The 12,609-nt window shown below is 46.7% G+C and overlaps 2 pseudogenes across 1 annotated transcript in view; one reads left to right on the plus strand and one right to left on the minus strand.

Moving 5' to 3' along the window:
* Positions 1–12,609, plus strand: part of LOC147092727 (NACHT, LRR and PYD domains-containing protein 3-like) — a 1,209,123-nt pseudogene that overhangs the window by 182,274 nt on the left and 1,014,240 nt on the right. The gene's annotated exons all lie outside the window — the stretch shown is intronic.
* On the minus strand, positions 9,378–11,002 carry LOC147092730 (uncharacterized; annotated as a pseudogene).

Genomic DNA, 12,609 nt, shown 5'->3' on the forward strand with positions numbered 1-12,609 from the left:
AGTTCCGTGCACAAGAAGCACGACGTTATTGTGATACGTCTATGTTATTAAGGATAATATGAGTGCCAACGCAGAAGGAAAAGTATTTTTGCAATAACAGTAACCCAACTTCCGCCTTGTTTAACAAGGAAGCTTTTGTTTTTCGGATGACTACATCTGTGTAAACACATCACCATGTTTAAGCGTTTCCAGAGACAATTACTGACCAATGTGATCTGTCCTGGCTTCACACTGTCTCTCGAGCCAACACATGCGAGTTACTTATCTTCCGTGAGACTGGTTAATATTCAAGGCTAAGGTTCCCTCCCAGGTTTGAGGGGGTGTTGCTTGTGCACAAATGGCAGAAACCCAGATCGTCCACAGGCAAACGCGTTGCTCTTTGTCGAGCTGGAATCACGCTATTCTTTCCTGGCACAGGCACAATGGGCCAATGGACGGGTATTTCTGCCTTAACTTCTTTGATAAGAACATTAACTAACTTGATTATATAAGCCATCTGTAAGAAGTCTGGGAACACACTGATACTTCCTCTGCTTGAATGGATGATTCAGATGACAAAGGAAGAATTGAATGAAATCTACATCCTAATGCTCACTGCAGGCGATCAGTTTAGTGTACACGGTACTGCTCTCCATCAGAAAACAACTTGATTTCCTCCCAATTGACTGCAAGAGCTGCAATCTGGAGGGGACCGTGCAACTGTTAGTACAACCACAGTATCGTCACAAAACTAAATGATGTATTCAATAATAATGATCACCCTCCGATAGTACAGTGACAGGGGTGAGATGAAATACCTCTGTTGTCGAGACCTGTAATGGTCTATTGTAAGGGTCATGAATTCTGGTCTTTTGTAGCAAAATCCTACATTCAAATGCAATTATATCTCGCCATACAGAGAAATCGATTTGGCCAGAGCAATTTATTTTGTCTTTACATGTTATAGCAGAACTGAACCGCTTGTATACTGCTATTTGCATGGCTTTCCAGGTTTGGCTTATAGAAATACACTTGTTTTCGTTTGAGTAATGAATGACTTGGGACACCCGAAATAAACACACTCATGGTGACGACATCATTTATTTGCAATACCGTAAAGATCAAGAGGCCAAATTTAGGAGGACCACAAATGAACAACAGGATTTAGCCATACTCAAAGGTGTATATTAACGTGCAGTGTGGATCTACCATACATGCTTAATTACTGACCCACACAGAGCAGGAGGGACCCAGGCTCCATTCTCGACCTGTAATGAATGAACTGATCTCACCCAGTGTGGTACTGAGCCCAACATGGGGAAAGATGGGCCCAAGATATAATTCCCTCCTATATTAAGTTAACCGATCTCACAAGGTGCTGTACGGAGTCACAAGCAGGGCAGAAAGGGCCCGGGTTCGATCCGTGGACAGTGCTGATTCAGCTGATATCACTCAGTGTGGTACAGAGCACCAAACAGAACAGGCAGGACAAAGGTTCCATCATTGCCATGTGCTGTTAGTTGATAATAATGCTTGTTACTTAGCCCAACGTGCAGCAGGAGGTGCCCTGGCATGATCTCCGTCCTATCCCGAACTACCTGATCTCACCCTCTGTGTTACAGAGACGTTCACAGAGCAGCGAGGGCCTTTTATCCACAGACTGCGCTGTTGGCTTATCTCAGATGTTGTGGTACTGAGACTTTCACAGAGCACCAAATGTCCAGTTTCCAACCCCGGCCTGTGTTGTTACCTGATGACAGCCTGTGGGGTGCTGATCTCTCACAAAGAACAGGAAGGGCCCAGGCTTCGATAAAGACCTGTGGTGAGTTTGGTACTTGGCCACACACCAGCGGAAGAGCCCCACGTGATATCCCCGAGCAGTGATAATTAAGCAGATCTCACCCGGTGCAGTGCTGAGCCCCACACAGATTTATAAAACTCCAGTATCCATCCACAGCCTGGGCTGTTCACTGATCCCACCCGGTGTGGTGCTGAGTCTCACACAGAGCTGTGAGGCTCCAGTATCCACCCGCAGCCTGGGCTGTTCTCTGATCCCAACCGGTGTGGTGCTGAGCCCCACACAGAGCTGTGAGGCTCCAGTGTCCACACACAGCCTGGGCTGTTCTCTGATCCCACCCGGTGTGGTGCTGAGCCCCACACAGAGCTGTGAGGCTCCAGTGTCCACACACAGCCTGTGCTGTTCTCTGATCCCACCCGGTGTGGTGCTGAGTCTCACACAGAGCTGTGAGGCTCCAGTGTCCACCCGCAGCCTGGGCTGTTCACTGATCTCACCCGGTGCGGTGCTGAGCCCCACACAGATTTATAAAACTCCAATGTCCACACGCAGCCTGGGCTGTTCACTGATCCCACCCGGTGTGGTGCTGAGTCTCACACAGAGCTGTGAGGCTCCAGTATCCATCCACAGCCTGGGCTGTTCACTGATCCCACCCGGTGTGGTGCTGAGCCCCACACAGAGCTGTGAGGCTGCAGTGTCCACCCGCAGCCTGGGCTGTTCACTGATCTCACCCGGTGTGGTGCTGAGTCTCACACAGAGCTGTGAGGCTGCAGTGACCACCAGCAGCCTGGGCTGTTCACTGATCCCATCCGGTGTGGTGCTGAGTCTCACACAGAGCTGTGAGGCTGCAGTGTCTATCCGCAGCCTGGGCTGTTCACTGATCCCACCAGGTGTGGTGCTGAGTCTCACACAGAGCTGTGAGGCTCCAGTGTCCACACACAGCCTGGGCTGTTCACTGATCCCACCAGGTGTGGTGCTGAGCCTCACACAGAGCTATGAGGCTCCAGTGTCCACCCGCAGCCTGGGCTGTTCACTGATCCCACCCGGTGTGGTGCTGAGTCTCACACAGAGCTGTGAGGGTCCGGTGTACACCCGCAGCCTGGGCTGTTAGCTCACCTCACCCGGTGTGGTGCTTAGACGATAAAAGACCGAGAATGGCCTTTGTTACTTTCCGAGCCTGTGCTGTTATCTAATGTTAACCTGTGAAGTAATGAGCTCATTCCCAGCTCAGGAAGAGGCAGTGCGGAATTTACTGAACTCATCCCGTTTGGTACTGGGCCGCAGGTGTAGCAGGGTGGGCTCAGGCTTTATTACAGATCTGTGCTGAATTTTCTGATCTCGCACGGCAGGATACTGAGCCAGACAGAGCAGGCTCCATCCCCGATGTGCGCTCAGTTAGCTGATGTCAACCATGCGCTGCTGAGCTCCCTACAATGCTGAGAAGCCCCACAATCCAACCAACAGCCTGTGCTGTTCACTTGCCGCACCCGATATGGCTCTAAGGCCAAGGTGGAGTAGGATGTGCCCAGTCGTCATTCGAGGCCTGTGTTGAATAAGGTACTGGGCCAAACACATAGAGCAGGAAGGAGCCACGTTCCAGCCTGCACTGGGCCAGCTGATCTCAGACATAAGGTGTCATAGAGTCATAGAGTCATAGAGTTATACAGCACAGAAAGAGGGCCTTCGGCCCACCGTGTCTGCGCCGACCATCAATCCCTGTCCAGTCTAATCCCATTTTCCAGCATTTGGTCCATAGCCTTTTATGCAATGGCATTTCAAGTGCTCATCCAAATGCTTCTTGAATGTTATGAGGGTTCCTGCCTCTACCACCCTTTCAGGCAGTGAGTTCCAGATTCCAACCACCCTCTGGGTGAAAAAGTTCCTCCTCAAATCCCCTCTAAACTTCCTGCCCCTTATCTTGAATCTATGCCCCCTTGTTATTGACCCCCCTACTAAGGGGAAAAGTTCCTCTTTATCTACCTATCTATGCCCCTCATCATTTTGTACACCTCAATCAAGTCCCCCCTCAGCCTTCTTTGCTCCTAGGATACAACCCCAGCCTGTTTAGTCTTTCTTCATAGCTGAGGCGCTCCATCCCAGGTAACATCCTGGTGAATCTTCTCTGCACCCTCTCCAAAGCAATCACATCCTTCCCATAGTGAGGCGACCAGACCTGCACAGAGCACTCCAGCTGTGGCCTCACCAGCGTTTTGTACAGCTCCATCATAACCTCCCTGCTCTTATATTCTATGCCTCGGCTAATGAAGGCAAGTATCCCATATGCCTTTTTAACCACCTTATCTACCTGTTCCGCTGCCTTCAGGGATCTATGTACATGTTCACCAAGGTCCCTCTGACCCTCTGTACTTCCTAGGGTCCTACCACTCATTGTGTATTCCCTTGACTTATTTGTCCGTCCAAAATGCATCACCTCGCACTTTTCAGGGCTAAATTCCATTTTCCACTTTGCCGCCCATCTGACCAACCCGTTTATATCGTCCTGTAGCCTGAGGCTTTCCTCATCGCAATTTACCACCCCACCAATTTTCGTGTCATCTGCGAACTTACTGATCATACCTTTTACATTCTCATCCAAATCATTTATGTAGATCACAAACAGCAAGGGTCCCAGCACCGATCCCTGAGGTACCCCACTGGACACAGGCTTCCTGTCACAAAAGCAACCTTCGACCATCACCCTCTGCCTCCTGCCACTCAGCCAGTTTAGGATCCAACGCACCAAGGCACCCTGGATCCCATGGGCTCTTACCTTCTTGACCAGTCTCCTATGCGGGACTTTGTCAAAAGCTTTACTGAAATCCATGTAAACCACATCCACAGCATTTCCCTCATCCACACACCTAGTCACCCCCGCGAAAAATTCAATCAGATTGGTCAGACATGATTTACCCTTGACGAAGCCATGCTGACTATTCCCGATTAATCCTTGCCTCTCCAAGTGGAGACTAATTTTGTCCCTCAGAATGTTTTCCAATAATTTCCCTACCACAGATGTTAGGCTCACTGGCCTGTAATTCCTTGGTTTATCCCTGCTACCCTTCTTGAATAATGGTACTACGTTAGCTGTTCTGCAGTCCTCTGGTACATCCCCTGTGGCCAGAGAGTATCTGAAAGTTTGTGTCAGAGCCCCTGCAATCTCCTCCTTTGCCTCACACAACAGCCTGGGATAGATCTTGTCCGGGCCTGGGGATTTATCCACTTTTTGGCCTGCTAAAACCGCTAGTACCTCCTCCCTCTCGATGCAAATATGTTCAAGTATGTCACAGTCCCCTTGCCCGATTTCTATGTCTACATCGTCTTTCTCCATAGTGAACACAGATGCAAAAAATTCATTCAAAACCCCGCCTACATCATCTGGCTCTACACACAGATTGCCACTTTGGTCCCGAATGGGCCCTACCCTTTCCCTGGTTATCCCCTTGCCTTTAATATACTTATAAAACATCTTAGGATTTTCCTTTATTTTGCTCGCCAGTGTTATTTCATGGCCCCTCCTCGCCCTCCTAATTTCTTTTTTAAGTATGCCCCTGCACTTTTTATACTCCTCTAGTCTTTTGTAACTGCCAAAAGCCCCCATTTTTTTCCTAATGCATTTTTGTATATCCCTTGTCATCCAAGGTTCCCTTTGCTTGTTGGTCCCACCCTTGACCTTTACAGGAACATGTTGGCGTTGTACTCTCTCTATTTCCCTTCTGAAAGTCTCCCACTGCTTTGATGTGGATTTTCCTATAAGTAGCTGCTCCCAGTCCACTTTGGCCAGATCCTGCCTTATCATATTAAAATCGGCCTTCCCCCAATTTAGAACCCTTATTTCCGGGCCGTCTTTGTCTTTTTCCATGACCACCTTAAATCTCACCGAATTATGGTCACTGTCGCCAAAATGCTCTCCTACTGACACTTCCACCACTTGCCCGGCTACATTCCCTAGAATTAGGTCCAGTACCGCCCCCTCTCTTGTAGGACTTTCTACATGTTGGCTCAGAAAGCTCTCCTGGATGCACTTTAAGAATTCTGCACCCTCTAAGCCTTTCACACTCTGACTATCCCAATTAATATTGGGGAAGTTGAAATCCCCCACTATTATTACCCTATTATTTTCGCACTTCTCGGATATTTGCCTACATATCTGTTCCTCTATCTCCCCCTGACTGTTTGGGGGCCTATAGTACACTCCCAGCAAAGTGCTTGCCCCCTTTTTGTTTTTAAGTTCTACCCATATGGCCTCATTGGAGGAACCCGCTAATATATCATCCCTCCTTACAGCAGTAATTGATTCCTTAATTAATATTGCAACACCCCCTCCCCTTTTACACCCCCCTCTGTCTCGCCTGAAGATTCTATACCCCGGAATATTGAGCTGCCAGTCCTGACCCTCCCTCAATCATGTCTCCGTGATAGCAACAATATCGTACTCCCATGTGTTCAACAACAACTTCAGTTCATCCACCTTATTTGCAAGACTCCTTGCATTAAAATAAATGCCTTCCAGCCTTGCCATATTCCCTTTTGCCTTAACATATTTGCTCTGCCTTCCCAGCTGACTTGTTTTTTCCTCCGTATTTGGCTGTAAATCACCCCCTATTATAGTTCCACTCTGTATCCCATCCCCCTGCCAAGTTAGTTTAAACCCCCCCCCCCAGCAGTGCTAGCAAACCTCCCCGCAAGGATATTGGTCCCCCTCTGGTTCAGGTGTAAACCGTCCGACTTGTACAAGTCCCACGTTTCCCAGAAGCAGACCCAGTGATCCAGGAAACTAAAGCCCTCCCTCCTGCACCATCCCTTTAGCCACGCATTCATCTGTTCTCTCTTCCTATTCCTCTACTCACTAGCACGTGGCACCGGGAGTAATCCAGAGATTACAACCTTTGAGGACCTGCTCTGTAATCTTCCACCTAGCTCCGTAAATTCTTGCTGCAGGACCTCATCCCTCTTTTTACCTATGTCATTGGTACCAATGTGGACTACGACCTCTGGCTCTTCACCCTCCCCTCCAGAATGCCCTGCAGCCGCTCAGTGACATCCTTGACCCTGGCACCAGGGAGGCAACAAACCATCCTGGATTCACGTCTATGGCCACAGAAACGCCTATCTGTTCCCCTTACTATAGAATCCCCTACCACTATTGCTCTCCCACCCTTTTTCCTCCCTTCCTGGGCAGCAGGAGCACCCCCAGTGCCAGGAAGTTGGCTGCTGCTGCCTTCCCCTGGTGAGTAATCCCCCTCAACAGTATCCAAATCAGTATACCTGTTTGAGAGGGGAATGTTCACAGGGGTCTCCTGCACTACCTGCCTGCTTCTATTGCTCCGCCTGGTGGTCACCCATTTCCTTTCTTCCTGTGCAGCCCTTACCTGCGGTGTGACCAACTCACTAAACGTGTTATCCACGTCCCTCTCAGCATTGTGAATGCTCCACAACCCATCCACCCGCAGCTCCAGCGCCTCAATGCGGCCCACACAGAAAATGAACGGCTTAGGCTTCATTCCAGGCCAATGCAAAGTTTGGTACTCAGCCCGACACCTTGCAGAAAGTGCCCAGATTCCATCTACGACTTGTGGAGTTGACTGATCTCAACCTCTGTGTTACTGAGATGCAGAGATAGCAGGAAGGTCCGAGGCTTTATTAAAGGCCTGTTGTGCAGGGTTGAAGTTAAAGAGGAAAGCAGGTAAGCAAAAAGAGGGCCTGAAAAATATTGGCAAACAAAACCTAGGAAAACCCAAAGATGTTTTATAAATACATAAAGAACAAAACCATGACTGAGGAAATAGTAAGGCCTATTAGAGACCAAAAAGTTAACATGTGTGTCAATAATTTGCATCTCTCTTCTCAAAGGAGAGGGACGATGCAAAAACTTGAAGTGCCGTAACCTGCAAGGCTCCGGCCCAAGAGCTGGAAAGTGGGATTAGGCTGCACAGCTCTTTTCGGCCGACACAGACACGGTGGTCCGAAAGGCCTCCTTCTGTGCCATAACTTATCTTGATTCTATGATCCCCTGAATATGGTAATGGACTGGATCAAACACAAACAGCAGCTAGGGCCCTGGTTCCATCCCCGGTCAGTGCTAACCCGCTGTGGTACTAAACCCCAGGCAGTGTGGGAAGGGCACATGCTCCATCCCTGGTCAGTGTTCAGTTAGCTGCTTTCAACCAGAGTGGTACTGAGGCCCACACAGAGCTGGAGGTTCCTGGTTCCACCTGCAAGCTGTGCTGTTAGCATTCCCTCCACCCATTATAGAAAGTTGCTTCTTTCATTTAACGCACCAGAAAAAATGAAGGAATTTAAAGGAACAATATAATAACCCACTTTTTAAACGAGTGCAGATGAAATTGGTCGTCCACGAAAGTGCAAAGGGGAAACAGACAATTGGCAGGATGTGTTACAGTTTGCCTTCAAATCCCATGAAAATAAAATGGGGCGCCGTGTAATACAGCCCGCTGATTCACTGTCGGCCGTTTTGCGCTGTTGCAGAAGACCAATTTCATGCACGGAATCAGGCAGGAGGTAAATAACGGCCAATTCTAATCAAAAGCTTGACAATCAGATACATAGCTCAAGCTGAACAACCACAAATGTACTTTAAATAGCACATTGAACTTAGTAATATATCGCAAGGCGATTCAGATGTGTGTTATCCTGTACAATTTGACACAAGGCCACATAGGAAGAAATTGCACAGGTGACCAACAGCTTTGTCAACGAGGTAGGTTTCAAGGAATGTCTTAAAGGAGGGGGCAGAGCTAGAGAAGCAGAGAATTTTAGGGTGGACAATTTCAGAGTTAAGGGCCTAGAAGGCTGAAGGCACTGTCAGCAATTGTTGAACTATGAAAAGAGGGGATGTGCAAGAGGCCAAAATATGAGGGATGTGGGGCTGCTGGAAGTGACAGAGATTGGGAGGGGCGAAGCAGTCGAGGGAAGTGAACAAATTGGTGATTTTTTTTTAAATGAGGCGATTTCCAACCGGGAGGCAATGTAAGTGAGCGAGCACAGGGTTCTCGGTTGATTTGGACTTGGTGTGAGTCGGGATATCGGCAGCATAATTTTTGGATGATCTCAAGTTTACTGAGGGTGCCAGGGTTGGATGCCGATGAGCAGAGCAGTGGAATAGTCATTAGCATGGATTTATTCAAATGAACGACCTAGCGAAGAAGCACGGCTTTGCAGCATTTGTGGCAATTTAACCTGGGATATGACTGGAGAGAGTGAATCTGGTCTCTAAGCTCATATGTCTCGGGACCAAATACAGTAATCAGAAAGAGGGGGTGCTGCCTCAAAATAAGGGATCGGCCATTTAGGACTGAGTTCACGGAGGGTTGTGTATCCTTGGAATTCTCGACGCCAGAGGGTGGTGGATGCTCAGTCTTTGAATATATTCAAGACTGAGATCGATAGACTTTTGGACTCTAAGGGAGTCAAGGGAAATTGAATATGGCGGGAAAGATGGAGTTGATTTAAAAGTTCAGCCATGATGTCATTCAATGCTGGACTGGGCTCCAGGGTCATCAGGACTGCGCCTGCCCCTGTTCCTTTTGTTCTCATCTGCTAAGTCGAATTATAATGCCAGCAAATCCATAGTGTTTCTAACCATCTATAGCTCAACATTCATATTTAATGGATATTTCACCATTTTCTTTAACACCTCTCTGAATTCAGTCTGGTTCACTGCATAAATAAATGTGTTTGTGCAGCAGCTCAAAAGCAGGAGCATATATCCGGTTTCCTGAAGGCTACAAACCGGGCCATTGTAACCTGTGTATCAATAGGTAGTATTAACTCGGTAATACAAGTAATGGACCATGTAGGTCAAGCATAACAGTATAAAATTGCCGGATATACTGAAGAGTGAAATTATGGAATTTCTGTGGTTCCCCATCTCAGCATCAGGGTTATTTTCAGTGCTGGTGTTGCCTTGCAATGCCCTGCGGACTCTGCTGGCCACTAATATATATCTCACGGTCAGAGCATTAAGCAGCAAAATAGCAAAGAATGGCCGAAAAGGAGTCGCTATACAGCCAAAATAAGAAAATGCTTGCCATAGGGGTGAAGAATTAAAGCTTGATCTTATCTGGCAATACCAGAGCACCTTGTTAATTCTATATAGAGGTTTATATGCAAAGGCCCTGAAATTCGGGTCTCCATGGGTGAGTACGCACGGGGTACTCACCCGTCGGCCCAATGGAAGTGCCGGTTTCCTGCATGCACTGCGAATGCGCGGGAAACCGGCACTTCTGTTCCCCTGAACGAATGGGTTAAGAGTTCAAACGCGTGCGTGGGAGAGGCTGCGCATGCGCATCGAACTTAGTTTTTTTTACAGGTTTTCCCGGGAGGGTGAGTCTGCAGAATTTACTCATTTAAAAAGCAGTCGCAAGGTCTGCTTTTTACAAGTGGTGAATTAATTAAAATTAAAACATTTTTTCCACAGCTTTACTATTTTTAAATACTTTAAAGCAAGGTAAGTTTATTTACAGCCCCGTTATAAAATAAAACCATTTTTTTCAAAAATTGAAATTATTGTTTAAATAGTTATTTCATGTAATTTATAGTTTATTTTAAAAATGTGACGTTTTATTTTAATTTATTTGAAGATTACTGATGTTTTGGGGCCTATTCATAAGTTTTGACAGCTCTTCCTGTCAATCTTAGGAATGGAGCATTCCCTGCTCCGATTGGCTCCCCATGTCCCACGTGATCCCAGGGGACACATCGAACAAACTGCGCCCCTGGGATACGCAGGCACTGCGCGCCGGCAGCTGGAGCAGGCCCAGGATCGGAATTACACGCGGGCCCACAGCACAACGGCCAGCGCGCAAGGCACCTGCGGATAGCCCCGACCCGAATTTCTGGGTCAAAGTATCAAGGGATGTTTTTTAAAAAGCTCAGAGCAAGCACAGTGCCTGCAATCGCAGCTGCCGTTTCCTTGGTGCAATATTTGTTTTTCAGCTTTTGGCAGCATATGGCTATAAGGTGGTCAAAAGTGAAAGCAACTGTTAACCAGACAGAACAGGTTCTGTGTACATAAACTAGGACGGTATTGGTCCGACATACTGAAGTAAGTGACAGATCATTTCCGGGAAAGTAAATGTCGATGAACCGATTGAATATAACGCCAGTGATGACGACCAGCAAATCCACTGCTGCATTGGCCACCAGGTAGTGATTGATCTATTTGGAGAGACCGCTCTTTCCCCAGGACAGGATCACAACCGCCACCATGTTAAATGTAGGGAAGGGTATGAAAGGAAGGAAATTATTGGCGGACTTTACTGAAAAGAAACAGTTTGTGTGCACCTCAGAAGTTGGGGTAGATCTTGGCTTTTAGCGACAGCATAAAGTGGGTTATATCGAGTCAGCAGCTCGTGTCACACCTCTCCCCATTAAAGTCAAAGGAAATACAAATCAGGGGAGATTTAATATGGACTGCACACTCATTAGCACTCCTTTTACACTATCGCACAAAGTCAAGATCTACCCTCTGTAACTGCATCCCGCATGGAAACAGCTTTCTAGTAAATTTAGGTTTCAAATTATAACATTTGAAAATCAAATGAAAATTGAAATGTTCTGAGCTAATGTAACCTGATATTTGGACGTCATAAGAAGAAACAACGGTGATAATGAAATGAAAAGTAAGTGTTTTACATTGACTAGAAATATTGTAGTAAATAAGTACGAAAATCATTAATGAATTCTGGGCCGTGTCCTCCAATCAGGAAACAGAATTAGATTTTACATCATTTCAGAAGGGAATCCCGTAATCTTTTAAAATTATAATAACTTTCCAGGATTGGAATTTAATTCCTAATTAGCTTCATTCCACCAACGTCGCTATATATTGGTTCTGTTAGTAAAGAAGTAATTTTGCTGATAATTATTATTGACAGCATTAAAACTCCAATCATTGCAGAAACAACAAAAGTTAACGTGATAGAATTAAACTATTCGATTTCCCCGATGTAAATGATGAAACATGCCTGAGGTATCCCCTTACGCTGATGCAAACAGGCCCTGAGTCTGTTTACATCAACAGTAACATTTTTGCATGCAATTGCTGGGCAGTGTGGGTAAGAATAGCCCAACTCTGTGCCAGAAATTGTTTTTTCTTTGGTCATACGGATGATTTGTTAATGCGTACACTGACAGTTCGCAACTTGGGGGCCATTTCAATGGCGGTTTGACGGCGTACCACCCACCACAAATTCTGACCCAAGGTCTTTTCTTATACTGAGCTACACAGAGATGGAAATCTAGAATTCATCCTCGTCTCATCCGCCCGTTGATCTCAGAGGTTGTGATGTAGGTCACACAAACAGAATCAGAGCGATGTTAGTTCCTCTGGTTGCACAAACAAACCGAGCGAGTTGTTTTTATTCTAAATTTGTAATACAATTGAATGTTGTTACATTTTATTATCCTGGTTATTTGGGAAAGGCTAGGAATATATTTTTTTAATTTTTGTGTCATTCCTTACGTAAATCAAATTGAAAGGTGATACAAGCAATATCTTAGAGTGGATCTCAAACCCCGATTCGGTCTCCGATGTGTGCTGAGTTAGCTCAGCTGTCTGTTGAGTGAAGGTGGGGCTGTTGAAATTGCTTGACAGCCTGCAAGCTGGGAAGACTGAAAGTCACCCCGGGTTATGCTTCCAAATTATTATCCATTGACCCCTACTGGAAGTGTATTTTTGCTTTTAGGATTAAGAGATGAAGGTACGGAATGTCAGCACCTTGCTTTGGAATTACCTTACTCGAGGTTAAGCATGAGCTCTGCCATATACAAACCCGGAAACCATGCTATCTATCTTCCAGCAGCTTGCAATGCGC

This window comes from Somniosus microcephalus, unplaced genomic scaffold (genome assembly GCF_052327205.1).
Source record: "Somniosus microcephalus isolate GS21.2 unplaced genomic scaffold, FLI_Smic_1.0 unresolved_chr2, whole genome shotgun sequence".
Taxonomy (NCBI): Eukaryota; Metazoa; Chordata; class Chondrichthyes; order Squaliformes; family Somniosidae; genus Somniosus; species Somniosus microcephalus.